This window comes from Streptopelia decaocto (genome assembly GCF_964273445.1).
Source record: "Streptopelia decaocto genome assembly, chromosome: Z".
NCBI classification, from domain to species: domain Eukaryota; kingdom Metazoa; phylum Chordata; class Aves; order Columbiformes; family Columbidae; genus Streptopelia; species Streptopelia decaocto.
The window spans coordinates 18,253,988-18,270,023 of NC_138657.1; positions in this window are offsets into that span (position 1 = coordinate 18,253,988).

Below are 16,036 nucleotides of genomic sequence, written 5' to 3' on the forward strand. Positions count from 1 at the left end.
ATGTCATATAATCTTTTAAAAGATACCAGATGTTAAATGGACTTGCCATTTTATACTTCTGCAACTTTGGAAAAAATACAATTTTCTATTATTTTAAAGATTACTCAAAAACTTTTTTCAGGCATGGCTCTGCAACCCCAAACTTGCCTTTCCATTGTATCTTGAAAGTTAAGTGTTGTCCATTGTTTTATATATAGCACTAATCTTTAGGAAAAATGCACATGCTATTGATAAATCTGTAAAGGCAATGTCTTTTAGATAACAGAAATGTTATTGTTCATCTTCTGATGTGTTTTGTATTTTGTGAGAAAGCTTATTGAACATTGCTGATGGCAACTGGTAATTGCTGTTGTCAAAGAAATCATGCACTTGAATTGGTATTTCAATCACTACTATTGTGCTGCTCTCTCCCTTCTTTATAAACCACTTAACTAATTATTGTAATAAAAAATATGAACAACATGAATCAGATTGATTTTATTGCATTGTTTATCTTAAAGATGATGCATGTGGAAAAACAACTATAGTTACTCAGAACTGGATCAACATAATCTTTTATTTGCAACATGACTTTAGAGGTTGAAATAAGTCTTTAGGATTGTTTTCCTGCTTTCTCATTTCTGTTCCTTCCATTAAGTCAAGCATTTCCACTGTAAAGAGAGTATCTGTGTGCTGGACTGCTATGTAGTCTTGGTAATGCTATCTTGGTCCTCATCACAAGGTAAAATAGCCATCAGATCTAGGAACAAGCTCTATGATAACATGGGACATTTGACACACATGTTCCTCACCTGACTGTGATACAGAAAAGGATAAAAGAAATAGGCAAATTGCAACACAAAAATGGACTACGAATAACAAAGAATACATGTGAACTTATACGGGTAGGAGCAGAAGTCACAGGACCACCGAAGACTGTAGCCTGAATGTGGAAGGAGGAAACATGCACTTGAGCATGGATCCCAGGCAGCACAGCAAACAGAATGTAATTTCTGATGCACAAGGAAAACAGACATTTCAGTGTAGAGGAATCTGTAAAATTGGATGTTCCTATCCTGGAGACCTGCAGTTACAACTATAATATAGCTGCTGAAAAGTAGTATACATGCTGCAAAAACAACAAAATCAAGGGGTATACACAATATGTCAATGATATCCAACTGCCTTCTCTCAGTTTTGGGTCAATGTAATCTACAAAGCTTACCCCAGAACACTCAATTTTGATAAAATTTGCTCAAATTTGTTAAAATTGTTCAACCAAAACATCACTTGGTCTGGAGAGCCTATAAAAGAATAAGAAGGAGCATAACTCAGATCATCATGTTCCCAGGTAGGGACAATCAGTAATTAAGCTTGCTTTGGGTTGGTTTATAGAATGTAGAGTTAGTCATCCTGCCCTTCTGTGTCTTTCCTGAGGTACTCATCCACTTTCCTTATGCAGCAGAATTTGCCTTGATGCTAGTGTCTCTCCCAGATCTTCACATGCTCAACTATTTCAGGGTTTTTTTTTGTAGTATCAGACTCACTGCCTCTTTCCAGTCAATATTAATAGCTTTTCATTCATCAGTTCATCAATTCAATCAGTTTATGACTTGTTTATTATTTCTTGATACAATGGACATTGTTGGTTCCCTACACCATTCCAGACTCATATCTCTTTTTATTATTCCCTGTGACTACTTAATCTCCCAATGCCCAGATACCATCACAAAGACTGAGAAAAACATAGCAAATGAAGACCCAGAAGATGCTACCAAAGAGAACTGAACATGGAGTCAATTGCTATATATATCATAATTCACATCTACAACACACCAAGTGAATGCAAATGGAGCAACTATGAACAAAGGAATTGTGGTTTTTGCATTGTTGAAATTTGCTGTTTGATATTGGAATGCATTCTTAAGTAAATGTGGTTATGTTATGCATCATTTTAATGTGCTTTTCTCACTTCATGGGTTTTTGTTACTGACTTTTTACTTGCTGTCTATTATATATTTATTTTAGACTATGGAAATGATGTTAGACAAAAAGTTAATTTGAGTGATTTTCTTATTCGAGTTCAAAATAGGTCGCAAAGCAGTGGAGACAACTTGCAACATCAACAACGCATTTGGCCCAGGAACTGCTTACGAAATGTACAGTGCAGCGGTGGTTCAAGAAGTTTCATAAAAGAGATTAAAGCCTTGAAGATGAGTAGTGTAGTGGCTGGCCATTGGATATTGACAATGACCAAATGAGTGCAATTATCGAAGACAGTCCTCTTACAGCTCCACAAGAAGTTGCCAAAGAATTCAACATCGGCCATTCTGTGATCATTCAGCATTTGAAGCAAATTGGAAAGGTGAAAAAGCTTGAGAAGTGCCTCATGAGCTGACCAAAAACCAAAAAAAAAAATCATTGTTTTGTTTTCTTCTCCTATTCTATGCAACAAAGAACAATTTCTCAATCGGATCATGAAGTGCTATGAAAAGTGGATTTTATACGACAACCAGCAACAACCAGGTCAGTGGTTGGACTGAAAAGAACCTTCAAAGCATTTCTCAAAGCCAAACTTTCATGAAGAAAAGGTCATGGTCACTGTTTGGTGGTTTGCTGTCAGTCTGATCCACTACAGCTTTCTGAATTCCACCTAAACCATTACATCTGAGAAGTAAGCTCAGCAAATTGATAAGTTGCACCAAAAATTGCAATGGCTGCAGCCAGCACTGGTCAACAGAAAGGGCCCAGTTTTTCTCAATGACAATGCCTGACCACACATTGTGCAACCAATGCTTCAAAAGTTGAACAAATTGGGCTACAAAGTTTTGCTTCATTCACCATATTAATCTGATCTCTTGCCAACTGACTGTCACTTCTTCAAGCATCTCAAAAATTTTTTTGCAGGGAAAACACTTCCACAACCAGCAGGATGCAAAAAATGCTTTCCAAGAGTTTGTCAAATCCAGAAGCACAGATTTTTATGCTACAGGAATAAATAATCTTGTTTTGCATTGGCAAAAATGTGTGGATTATAATGGTTCCTATTTTGATTAATAAAGATTTGTTTGAGTCTAGGTATAATGATTTAAAATTCACAGTCCAAAACTGCAATTACTGTTGTACCAACCTTATATCATAAAGTTAATCTTACATTCATGAAATGGTCTATAAGGGTTTAACTACACAATTTTCCCTCTGCTATAAACTGTGCAAAGTCCATGGAGCTTGCTAAAGTGATTTTTCTTCCATTCTGTATGCCAAGGATTATACAAAGGATATAGTACAAAATAATTTTGTTAATCTTGTTTTGAATAGTTTCTCATGGACATTTAGGCACACAGAGATACTAAAAGAAACTAAACTAAATGACTGAGCTATATCTGTATATAATAGTGGGAATACCCAGCAGTATGTTGAAATGTGGATTTGGTTACCTACAACATCAAGAAAGCACATTTGTTAACACAATTAAAACAGTTTATTGGAAAAAAAAAAAAAAAAGAGAAGAAAATAAAAGAAAAAAGAAATACATGCCTGCATAAAGCAGCAAGAACATAGTCCTACACTGTAAATCGATATTCTTTGTTAAGGTAGCAATATAAATCAAAATGCAGTTCTGTTTTCTGATGTTCAAAAAATCTATGCTATGCACTAAGCCTAGCAGACTATCAGTTCAGAAACAAGGGGACAGAACAAATGCCTGCACAATACACAGGATTTAGTTGTTGCTCTATTTCTTTCTTTCTCCCTTCAATGCTCCTTTTCAAGAATTTCCATCAAAGCAGACCACTAAGTAATCTTGTTGGATTTTGAAACCATGAGAATCCAGTGGTTTTGAATTAATAATAAAAAATTCACTCACTATTACTGACCCATATTATTTCCGATCTCAAGCTTCCAAGAAATCCACCAGCTTAAGACAAAGAGGTAGAATAGGCTGATTTTTCTGGGAATGGGGGCATGGGAATGGAGAAATAGAAATCTCATAGAGCTGCTTCTGGAATAAATCACTCCCATATTTTCCTCTCTGTATGCTAAAACCAGAGAAAGATTTACACGTGAATATTCCAGGCTCTGTAGATCCAGCTTCACCATATACCAATCACTGTAGTTTCTGAATAGGCACAAAGTATCCAATATATCTTACAGGTCCTTAGGCACATTTCTTAATGTATTTAAAAACAAATCTACTTGATTGTTTTAGATGCATCCATGGAAGACAGAATGCTTCATCAAGATGAATGTAAAAAGCTGAAAAATCATTCTAAAACCTATTTTTTTTTCACACAGGGTGGGAAAGTAGCAAAAATCCTCATTGTGTAGAAGATTGCATCTAGAATATTCAGTGTCAACTGGAGGAATTGGCTCTAAGTACTTAGGCCACACTCAACCTACCATTTACTCCCCAATAATAATAAAAATCTTGATCCAAGTCTCAATCCAGGATTTGCACTATCCAAAAACTGAATTCAGCTCACAGGGATTTGTCAACAGATTTCTTTCTGAGATCCATCACAGCACAGGGAAGAATCATCTCTACACAAAAAGAACTTTCTTAGGGGTGAGTACTCTATTGAAAATTTAATTCCTGGAGGGATGAAACCCCACCTTTCCTTCTTGTCAAAACCTCACTAACTTATGGTCCATGCAGATTAATTCCAATCTTCAACATAAATAGGAATGAGAATAAATACCTATAATAGTACACTGAGATTCACAAAAAAAGGTTGTTCCAGTGCCCACACTATTCCACCTGATGAAGAGGGAAGAACAAATATTGTTGCAACTGAAGGGGATCAGGTAAGAATGACACAGAGCAAAAACTCTCATGTAACAGAAATAAGCTTCCCATTCAAATAGTAATCTCTCTGTAGCATGATAAATAACTAATACTCTTTGGATAGGACACTGTAGGCAGAAAAGTATTACAGTGGATTGTCATTTAAAAGCTAGATATTATATGTGCTATAACTTGTAGAAGAATTTTTCTGATAAACCCACAGTTCAGACTCTACCAATAATCTTTTGCTTCTTACTTTCCCAAAAGCTGGCAAAAATGTGGTATGATCAGACTGACAAACATCTTGTTCTAAGGCATAACAGATTACAGCCAACATATTTGGATACAGGCCTGCACTACTAATCTGAAAATTACAAGTAAGGAAGAGAAGCCATGGAAAGCATACAAGAATAAAACTGAGGCTTGACTTGAATGTAATCTTCAAATAAGGATTTAATAAAACAATTATGGAATGTTAATTAAAAATGCCAACAGATTAAACACATTCATCATGGTTTCACAATTCAGTATGTGGCAGCTGATTATTGAAACCACATTGTGCTTAACAGTACTCCAATTGAGGATGTGTAATTTAGGATTTATTCTGATTCTGTGGTCCTCCATTCATAGCTTTAAAAGTAATTACTATTCTAAATCTAAATATTAGGTGTGGAGGAAATGTTGCTAAACTCTTCTGCAAGCAGTTAATTAATTCTGACCTTTTACAGGCTTTAGCCATGTCTACAAACGCATGTGCTGCTTTCTTCATCTGAACATAGAAACATAGAAGTTTTGTCTATAGGTATTCTTGTATAAAGTAACTTCTAAAAGTTTATGCTCTTAAATACCATTACTGTAAGCTTTATGGCAACCATGAGATGAGGATCACATTAATATACTTAAAAAAGAAAAAAGACACTGAAGACACTGACAGTGGAGATGTTAGAATCAAGCCTTCTGACCTTCTGATTGTTGGTGTAAACTATATAGCCATTCACCAGTGCTTTTTGCTGATGCTGAAACTGGCAGCTTCCAAAACCCTTTGTCAATGTCCTAGACCAGAGGTCAGTCAAGAAACCAGGCCATGGTAAGATGGCACACATGCCAGCTTGGAAATATGCAGGCATACAGACTTATATTTAGGTCAGGAAACTAAATTTAGACTCTGAACCATGCCAGTGATTTTTCAGTAGTATAATTTTTCTAGGACTAGTGCCCTGGCATAGCTTAGTGTGACCCAAAAAGGAAAAAGTTTAAGCATTTCTAACACACTTCTCATCCCTCTGATGTGTTATCTCTCCCTTAGATAATCAAAGCTCCCTAGGCTGGATTTTTTAGCCCTCATCCTCAGGAGGCATCCTTGGCCCATGTGAACAAACAATGGAAAAAATAATCCCCTTTAATTTGCAGTGCTGCTGAGGGACATTGACCAAAGGTAGAGGCAGAAGACTGAGTCTCTGGTTAACTGTGAGAGGCAGAGTTGATCCCAGTGTCTCTATGTCTATATTCAGTGCATCTATGAAAGTTCTGTACAACGGGGAAGCAAGAGAAGCATTCTTGAAAAGCCTGTGGTTCTAAAGCAACACAGCCATAGTCAAGAAGTGTCTTTATAACTGCAGGAAAGGCAAAACTGAAAGAATAAGCTGGGATTTCTTCCTCTAGTCTGTTTCAGAGAGCTCAGTAGTGAACATTTGCTGGAATGTCTATGTTACTTCAAACATGGCATCTAAATAGGCATATGCAAATTATAAAGGGGTACATGTGTATACCTTTATCTCAATTAGTTATATATGGCTTATATATTATATATACATATAGAAGAAAGAAAAAAAAACTAACAGGACTTCAAAGATGTACCAGCCTAGCACAGAAATATGAAGGTACACTTGGTAAACTTGCAAGCAGCTAAGGCTGTGCAACCATGTATTTTACTAGAGTGATAAGTTAGTATTTGCAAAACAGAAAATGAGCAAATACGTATCAGTAGAAAAAGGTATTCTTAGTCAATGATGTAATCTAAGTCCAACAAAAATTAACACTTTCCTCCAAAATGTTTAAATGAGCCACTCATTTCATCATCATTAGTTGTTAAAAGATTATAGCTTTCACTCATGCTTTGCCTTCTGTAGAATAATTGAAGGTGAAATTCATGACCTTGCTAGAGAACTTTTATACTACTCTTTGGTCTACTTGATGCTTACCCACTGTACCTTTATTAATAAATTCCATTAAAATTATTATATACATTTTTCCAATAATATAAAAACCATGAATTTTTCATTTTAATGAAGTGAGACCTTATAAAACAGTGATGTTTAGTGTTTCTTTTGAAAAGCTAGAATTACACATATTTTGAGTGTAATAACTCTTCCCTCATGAACTACTTACACCACATTTTCAATTTACAGTTTCAAAAGACCTTTATTGAGATGCACAGAAGCAAGACTTGCACACATAGAACATCCTCATATTGTAGTAGCCCAAAATAAGCTACTAGTTATTTGAATTAAACTCATGTAGAGTGAAAACAGCATAATGAAAAAAAAAAAAATTACAGTGATCATTGAAACAAGCAGAAAAGCTGCTTAATCTGATTGAAATTAGGGAAATTTTCAGTTGTAAGGAAAACGCATCTAGAAGAGATATCAATAAACATAACTCTGTTTAAGTACTGTGGTAGACCAAACACTGTTCTATATCACTATACAAACAGTGGCATAGTTGTATTGCAACTTTATTTTTTCCTAATGTGGGCAAGGCTAATAACTCAGTCCTTCTAAAAACAGCCTCCTTTCCTCCTGTGTCAACTCCAGCACAAGATACAGTCATGGGACAGTTTTGGCAGCTGTGGGACCTGGATTTAAAACTTTGGAATGTTTTGGCATGGCTTTTTGTTTGCTTTTTTTTTTTTTTTTTAATCTTCCTGAGCAGGAGTGCCTTGATTTCCTTTCTGACAGAAAAGAAAAATACAGGAACAGGTAGGCATGCAAAACATTCAATGGTCATGCTTCTATTTTTAAGGAGATGTAAATACTGTCATTAAGAGAGAATCAGAAAAATGGACAAGAAAGCATTAGAACCTTTTAGTATCTGAGTACTCATAGACATTTAGAATTAAAGCAAGTGGGAAATGACAGTGGTTCATTCTAATTTTTGTTTTCGATGATGCACAGATCTCTAGACATATGTAATAATTCCTCTTTTTTTAAAGCAGGTGAACCTTTAAGATAAAAACCTTTATCAGTCTAGAGCAATTCACTCTGGAGTAAACAAGTAACAATTCTGTAAAGTACAGACTGAAAAACATTTCAAAATATTTGTGGCAGGAAATTATTTTCACTGAAAACAGTCCATGCTCAAAATAGCAAGTGGATAAGAAGCAGTCATGAAAGTGGGTTGAATTGTGAGACAGAAGTTTAACAAAGTGTTTTTTAAAAAATTACTGTGATATAATAAAATCTTGACAATTACTGTGAGAAAAGTAACACAAAGCATGACGTGGGTCAGTGAAATCAGAACACAATTTGTCAGCCAGTGGCTGAATAATTTTCTCAACTAATGAAACAGCTGAGTCAGGTTATATGGAAGAAGAGGTTCCCACTATATGCAGTCAAGTTTCTATTTCACTGAGAAAAATGAGAAGGCTGCTCTGATCTCTAAAGATATGAGATTCTCCCACAGCAAGGATGTTTAACCCATGGGCTAGGAGCACCCTGTTGCTCTAAAGAAACCAGGTGCTTATGGCATGACAGTGAGCTTCACAGGCCATGTTCTGCCATGCCATGGAGCTGCTACAGGTGGTCTGTGCCCTAATTGTTTCCCACTGCTTTCCTTAGCACCCCAGACAAAGCCTCAGTTTGATCTGGAAATCTCTGAGGGCATTATTTTCCAGACAATTCTTGAACCATTCATGGTCTCTGGCTGCAAGCAGTAATTCAGGCAGCTCTTCCTTACACCCCAAAATATTGAGGTCAGTCTCATGGTTTTGCCCAGACTCTTGATTTTCAAACAATTGGATTGGCAGCAACATACACAGAACTGTCCTAACTTGCACCAGGGAGATCTGTTCTCTACAAAGAACAAATGCAAGGTAAGACTAGTCAGAGAAGAGTTCTTCCTACCATCAAAGCTTTTTTCTTTATCTGTCATATCAGCAATTGCATGGTGTAGGGCCTGTAATTACTGCAGGATCTCCTATACCTAAGGAGCTCGAAGCTGGATTTTGCAGCACGGTTTTATAACCATTTAGAAATATGTGATCTTTGGCTGAGAAGCTTGTAAATTCCTTAGTCAATGGGCTGAGCATCTTCTACTCTTACACATCAAACAATTCAGAGTACAAAGTAAAAGAAAGAGTATGGCTCAAAAAACAAAATAAATAAATGTTTATGATATTTCAATTTTGAAAATTATCTCTTTCATCTGAAATGCATAAGGAATACACTCTAAATACCTTCCTTTGTTAGTGTAACATCAGCGGTTGGCTTTGCACAAGACAGAAAACTCTAATAATATAAATCTTCCTGTGGCTTCTAGTAATTCCCCTCCCTTGAGCTAATGATGGCAGAGATACAGTAACAGACTTGGGGTTTACTGCTTATATTGAAATGGAAACTCTAAGACCTAATGGCTAGAGTATTAAGAGGCTGTAGATATAGGATAGAAATATAATTGAAAGATAAGAAAAGCACCTCTGTGAGCCATTTCAATGACCATGATAAAGCCTACAGATTGTAGAAAGAGGGCATCCACTATAATACAGCAAAAAAGGTGACTTACTGTTCTGTATTCTTCACTGGACATTGACTATCACAAGCTAAGATATTTGGGCTAACATAGTTTTTAACACACAAACTTGCAAACAATTGCTTAAAACTGCCTCACAAGCAGTTAGTGTATTTCCTCATTAAGTGTATTTGTTGTAGTAATAGGTTACAAAAAGCACAAGCTCTTTTGATCTCTCCAATTTCACTGGGATTAGCAAGGAGTTATAGCGTCATTGCTAACAGCTTTAAGGCACAGGCCCAGAAAGCTATACACATCTGCACACTGACTGTGGCCATTCTCTCATTTATATCATAAAAGACTTATCTGGCACCTCTGTATAGGCATCTATTCTCCCAAATGGTTGTGGAGTTATGTGGATATTACTTTTCAACATCAGAAGAGAATCAGCCTTTTTGGATGCTTTCAGCTACCCACAGAAATAGCCATGCATGCTTTTTCTGAACAGTGAACATACGTTCTTCAGACAGTAACTTCTAAATCGGGATAACCAGCCTGCATTTTCCCAGAAAGCATCAAATCAGGGGAAAAAATAAAGGTTGAAGACTTCTATAAATGATAATTAAGACACTAGCTGCACAGCTTTCCCTTTTCCCTGAGGTTCTGTGTGCACACTGCTTTTGAAAAGCTGCAAACAGATAAACACACCCTGTGTTGGTCACAGGACTCCTGAATAGAGCCAAGAGATTTATACAGAAAGTATGATAAAAGAGGCTGTTTTCTCTGTGTCTTTGCAGTAGGTTTTATCATTAGATAAACTATAATTGCAGTGGAAATTACATTAAAAAAGGATTGGTCCTGTGAGTTGAGAAAGCTTGGTCCTGAAATATACCTTGTGCTTTCTTTCTGGAAAACTACGCTCTATATCTCTGCCACTGCAACTGTTTTTTCTATCACTCCAGCCAAGATATTTGTAACCATGTACTTTTTGTTCTTGTAGTTGCCTTACCTGTTATCTTCAGCTTGACAGACAAAGATGCTGAGCACTCACGATTGTGTCTGAGGTCAATAGTTCCCCTCTGAACTTATTGCAATGTCATGTGAGGTGAATTGAAAAAGATGGATCTTTGTGTCTCAAACAGACCACTCAAGAACAGTAGATGCTTTTGACATTAATGTCTGCGAGCCTTTGAGAATACATCCATAAAACAGGAAGAATACCCTGTATATGCCACAGAAATTTAGGAAAACAAGTTCACTAGTATTTAAGAAACAGAAATTTAGAATAAGAGCCAGAGAAATATTCTTGTTGAAATTAATGCTTGTCTTTGAAATAAAGTTTGCATAGGACACAGTAAACAGGTCATGAGGTCACACATACAGTTAAAGCATTTCAGCTAAAATACAAAAAATTACTTCAAGCTCTCCCATACTACCTGTTCACTCATGCAGAGAAACCCATATATACTTCTGTAGTTGAAGATGTAAAGTCATAATTTCTGTGCAATATTCTTTCAGTGTAGCTGTGTTTTCATACACATAGAGCTGCACAGAAAGATGACAGGAATCACACACCATCATTTTGAAATAATAATAAAAAAATAACACTACCTTGAAGTCAAATCTATGAATAATTTGCAGAGTACTTGTTAGTTGTGTGAACACCATACACTTATAAACAGGTGTAAGACCAGCACAACTCAGAAAACAACAAATCAGTTCATTGGTATTGACAAATCAGTAATAAAATGCTGCTTGCTTCTCTGGACTACAGAGAATAAATGGTTTTAATGAATAATAATTTCAGCCATAGGGTAGCAAAAGACTGGCACTCTCTGTACAAAGAATATTGTCCTGGCAGTAAAGTGGTTGCTTGATACCATCCTGAACTGCCATAAAGTTACCCACAGTGGTAGAACAAAGTGTTGGTTTTGCCTGATTTGAAATTTCTTTTAGCAGTTGTAAAGCACTAAGCACAACTTGTCTGAGAGTAGACGGATTAGCACAAACACAGTGGATTGTTTAATGCTTTCACTCCTTTTGTTTACTGGATTCTTTGGCCTGAGCAACGAGATTTATCAAAAGACATCCATGCCACCCTTCCAAAGTCCTAGCTGTGCATGCTCCCACCAATGATAAGTGGCTAACTCATGCATCAAGAAAGGTAACTTCAGTCATTGCCCTCTGAGGCTATGAGAAAAAATTGATTAAAAAGGCAGTAAGCACATCTGTGCCAACACTTAATTATTCTAGAATCACTCTCCTTTTCTTTTCTTATCCTACAGAGTCTTTATTTTGAACTTTAATCCCTAAAATACATCACTAATTTATGGTAATATCAGATGCTACTGCACCACCACTTGTGTTAAACCACAGTGTGTTGAACATCACAATATATTGGTGCTTGAAAATATCATACCTATAAATGTACCACAGTTTAAAATCAGCTGGCTTGCTGTATTTCAAACTAAAGCATGGATCCAAGTTCTTTGCTTCCACATGCTATTCTTCAAAACACATTAGAGGTCTATCTTCTACAAGACATGAAATCCTACAGACCTGAAACAAATATCTTGCCAGGCATATATAGAAGAGAGTGAAAATCTGTTTTACATAAAACGCTTTTCCCTGTTTGTTACATTCCTTGGTGCACCTTATAAAATTATTTTCAAAGTGTTATCTATTTTTTACATAAACTATGAATCTAACTTTACTCATCCATATTGAATAAAAAATAATCTCTTTGCGTGTACAAATCAAACAATGGTAGCAAATTAGACTGCCAAAATTTTGAATGAAAAATTTTTCATTAGAAAACACAAGACCAATTTGTGCTTCTTTTGAAAAAGTATGCCCTTAACATAATGAAACCTCATATGCATCTGACACCTACCCTGTGAACAAGTCTTTATTTACATGGACATTTCTGTGTAGCAAACCTAATTTTGTAACTTCCCACAAATTAATGAAGGAGGATGAAAGATCTATGAAAAAGTCTGTATTTCTGCAAACATTTCCATCAAGTATTTTAGAATAATGCAAGATTCGTACCGGATCTTCTGTTTTGTGGTTATGCAGCAAATCAGATAGGAAATCATCATGAAGACTATCTCTCCGAATCAATGTAAATTCACGTAGGAAAACTGCTTCTTGATTTTGGTCTCCACAAACCTAGAAGGACAACATAGTATTAGGAAAAGCAGTATTCTAATTCTGTCATGGACACAATCATAATATCCAGATAAATCAAACGGGAAGATTAAAATGTACACTAAGATAAGCACAGGACTTACAAAATGGACTGTTGTTATTACTCACAACTTCTGTATTACTAAATTTATTTTACTAAGAAGGAAGTCCCTGCTCTGCTGCTTTTATTATGCAAATTTCTTGTATTAATCCCTTTGCTAGACAGATGCCATAATTATCCTGGCTCTACTTATCCTAACTGAGAAGGTCAGAGAAAAAGAAAGGCCTATGAGTACCACGAATATGATGTGTGGTGTCCAGGGGGAGGATGACGTACAGATTTGCCTTACCACTCCCTACGAGTGAATTGGTATTTCTGTTTGGGAGGAGACAGTCCTCCCTGCCAGCTGGGAAGTGAGATCAGAGCTGCTGCAGAGCTTGTGCAGCTATAATGGATTGAGTAGAAGGAGATGATCTAATAAAATTGAAGTGGGGGATGGGAATGTCTTAATATGAAGTGAGTAATGGGAAGAAGTAAGAGTTCCTGAATCCAAGATTTCTGCTGGTTAACATAGCAGAGTTTTTCTTTGACGTAAGCCTCTTGTCTCTAGTAGTAACATAGAGGACGCCTAATTCTTTTGGTTGCTTCAAGCTCCTTTGCTGTAAATTTCAAGTTAAAAAAAACAAAACAAAAACAAAAACCAAACAACAACAAAAAAAAACCAGACAAAACAAAACCAACAAACCAAACCAAACAAACAAAAACAACAACAAAATACCACAGCACCAAACTGCCTTCCATAGAAGCAACAGAGTTTTAGATGTGTGGAGATTTAAAATTTATACTTCCTGTCTTGTGGATAATGTTGGGAGATATACTATTGAGTTATGGCAAAAAAGACCCCTCAGGGATATCAGAGAAAAAACACAGAATCATAGAATAGTTTGGATTAAAGGGTCAGCTAGACCAACCCCCACTACGATGAGCAGGGACAACATGCATGTATGCAAAAGAAAAAGAAGCCCTGCTACTGACCCATATTCTTTCTGTAACAAAAAATATCGAGAAGTAATTATCTTACAAATAAAATGTCCCCAAAACAGCTTGTATTTCATAAAAATGTTTCATGATAGGAGTGGCAAAAAATGTCCCATACTAGGAGTGGCAAAAAATGTCCAACAATAAAAGTTATTTCAAGAAATTGTAGTTTTAGTTAACTTTTAAGTAACACACTCTACTTGTGATTTTGAGCACTTATGGTCAGCAGATATAATGCTAAAATTATTATTAATTAGTTTTCTTACAATTTTGTGCCTCTAACTTCAGAAGTCAAATTACAAAGTCACATCCTCACCAATTATTCACCTTCCTACTTCATTTATTTTTCACCTGTACAAAAATACACTAATTCTGCAAAATCTTTTCCTTATAAGAGCAGTCAGATTCCTGCTATTACAATTTCTAACTGGTTTTCAAAAAGAAACCAAACCTGCTGAAGTACTGTATTATCTTCCTAAGTTATCAATAGTTAAAATGAAGTCTTCATAAAGAATGCATTTGGAGTATCAATAATCTCAATAAAATATTGTTAAATTTTAAGACTTAATTATTTAACATATCAATATGAATGCTTTAACTGCTGATAAACAAGTGGGAGGAAAGTACATGTCAAAGGCACTATTCAGGAAAAATAAGCAGACCAAGAAAGTAAAAAAAAAAAAAAAGTCATACAGAAACTGAGATGAAGCAAGAAGAGAAATAAAAAACAAGAGCAGCAAGAATAACATGATTTTTTTTCTTTACTTAGCAAATCTGAGTGATAAGATCTAGAAAAAATGAGAGAATTGAAAAGCATGCAGTCATCTAAAAATGGGTATTCTCCTCTTGATTTATATTGTTTAGCTTTCTGCTTTGCACAGTAGTTCCTCCTGAATTCACTGTAATTTATACATCTGCCAAAGAAACTTAGTCCTTGTCCTTCCTGAGAAAGCTGAAATCAATCTATTTAAGATGAGTGTCAGTAAATTGGATTAATATCCGGAAATACTGTTTTTCATTTTTCAAGTTCCCTTGAAGTCTTGGCTACATACATATCACCATTTCATTATCTCAGGAAAACTATTATCTTGTAACACGGCCACCACATCTCTCATCTCTGTTCCTTCAGTTTATGATCAGACAAGCTTAGAAAACAGTCTCCAAAAATAAGGCAATGAACCTTTCTTAAGCAGTGAGCAAACCATATGAAGAAAGAGTGTCCTGGCAGAAATCGGATCTTTAGCAGCAGCAATCATCAGCAGCAATATGCGGCTTTTCAAGAACCTCCAAAGAACATTGTAAATGGGTTTTCACTAACGGATGCGTGAAGATCAACAGCATAACACCAAAGTTTCTCAGTGTTACAGAGCAGACTTATAAAATTGAGGTGAGACAAAATTCCACCAAATGTCTAAGCAATAATGTTTTTCTTGGTTTACCTCAGTTCCTATCTCTCTCAGAACACTGTTGAAAAATAGTTGTTTAGATCTAGTGGTGTGAGTACGAGGGTCAGAAATCTTTGAGGAGTCAGGCAGAGATATACAAATTTGGAAAATAAAAGCCCTAACACAAACTAGAGGGTGGAAGGATGCACCCGAGCCAAAAGAGTCTAGGTTTTCTTGCATTTGAGTACTGGTCCACTGTGGAAGTAACTTCATTAATTTTGCAGTGAGCAGTGATAAAGTAGACTACTAATAATTCTTGGTTAGCAAGACGTAATAGTGATGCTTTGCTGAATTCAAGAGGCACAGAAATGACAACTCAGGCCAGCAATCTGATACAAATAGTCATGGTACCTTCTATAGCACCTTTCTCAACACAGAGGCCGAGACATTCCAAAGTATCTTACTCACAAAGCAGAAATATCAGATGTGGCCTCAAATGTTTACAATTAGCTATTTGGGCACATCCTAGGAGTAGTTGCTCAGTGAAAGCTTTTCTTATTTTGCATATTCAAAGCCCTAAGCACCCAGAAAAATTACTACTAACATCAAAACTTGAGGAAAAAAATGTGTACTGGCTTAGTAAAAATGCTTCTTCTGACAAAATAACTTTAGAAATCAGGTTCTTTAAGCTTCCTGTTTTTTTCAAGAGGCCTGAATGTCTTTACAATGATAAGAAGGATTACTTTTCCTTATTAGCAGTATTCTTAGGTATGAATCTCTTGGGTTTTACAATGCAAACAAATTAGAACATGAAGCGTATGACAGAAATTAAAGTATTAGATAATAAAAAGGTAGCAAAGACATTTATAGTGAGGGGTGAGGAATGCAGGCTTTTAACAAGGCAAGTTATTGTGCAACATGCTTTTTGGTTTGAAC